This window comes from Chrysochloris asiatica, unplaced genomic scaffold (assembly GCF_000296735.1).
Source record: "Chrysochloris asiatica unplaced genomic scaffold, ChrAsi1.0 scaffold00343, whole genome shotgun sequence".
Lineage (NCBI taxonomy): Eukaryota > Metazoa > Chordata > Mammalia > Afrosoricida > Chrysochloridae > Chrysochloris > Chrysochloris asiatica.
This window is the reverse complement of record NW_006408861.1, coordinates 131,714-132,663: the sequence shown is the minus strand read 5'-3', so window position 1 is coordinate 132,663 and position 950 is coordinate 131,714.

The following is a 950-nucleotide window of genomic DNA, read 5'->3' as shown; positions in this document are numbered from 1 at the left end:
AGGTTATTGAAAATACCATGGCTTGGGTCAGGCACACCTTAGTCCCCAAGCTGACATCTTTGCTCTTCAACGCTTTAAAAAGTTCTTGTGCAGCAGATTTGCCTAATGTGATACATCATTTGATTTCTTGACTGCTGCTTCTGTGAGTGTTGATAGTTGATCCAAGATGAATGAAGTCCTTGAACAACATCCATCTTTTCTCTGTTGAAACCAATGCTGTTTATTGATCCAGTGGTGAGGATTTTTGTTTTCTTTACATTGAGATGTAATCCATACCGAAGGCTATGCTCTTCCATCTTCATCAGTAAATGCTTTAAGTCCTCTTCACTTTCAGCAAGCAAGGTTGTATCAGCTGCATATCGCAGGTTGTCAATGAGTCTTCCTACAATCGTGATGCCATGTTTTTCTTCCTATAACTCATCTTCTCAGATTATTTGCTCAGCATACAGATTGAATACATATGGTGAAAGAATACAACCCTGTCGCACACCTTTCTTAATTTTAAACCACTCAGTGTTCCCATGTTCTGTTCGAACAACTGCTTCTTGGTTCATGTACAGATTTCTCATGAGCTCAATGAAGTGTTCCGGAATACTCATACTTTGCAATGTTGTCCATAGCTTGTCATGATCCACATGATTGAAAGCCTTTGTGTTGCCAATAAAGCACAGGTAACCATCTTTCTGATATTCTCTGCTTTCAGCCAAGATCCATCAGACATCAGCAATTATATCCCTCGTTCCATGGCCTCTTCTGAATCTGGCTTGAACCTCTGGAAGTTCTCTGTCAATGTATGGTTGCAGCTGTTTCTGTATTACCTTTAGTAAAACTTCACTCACATGGGGTATCAAAGAGATTGTCCGATGACTTCTGCATTATGTTGGGTCACCTATCTTTGGAATGGGCACAAATACGGATCTCTTCCAATCAGTCGGCCAGATAGTTGTCTT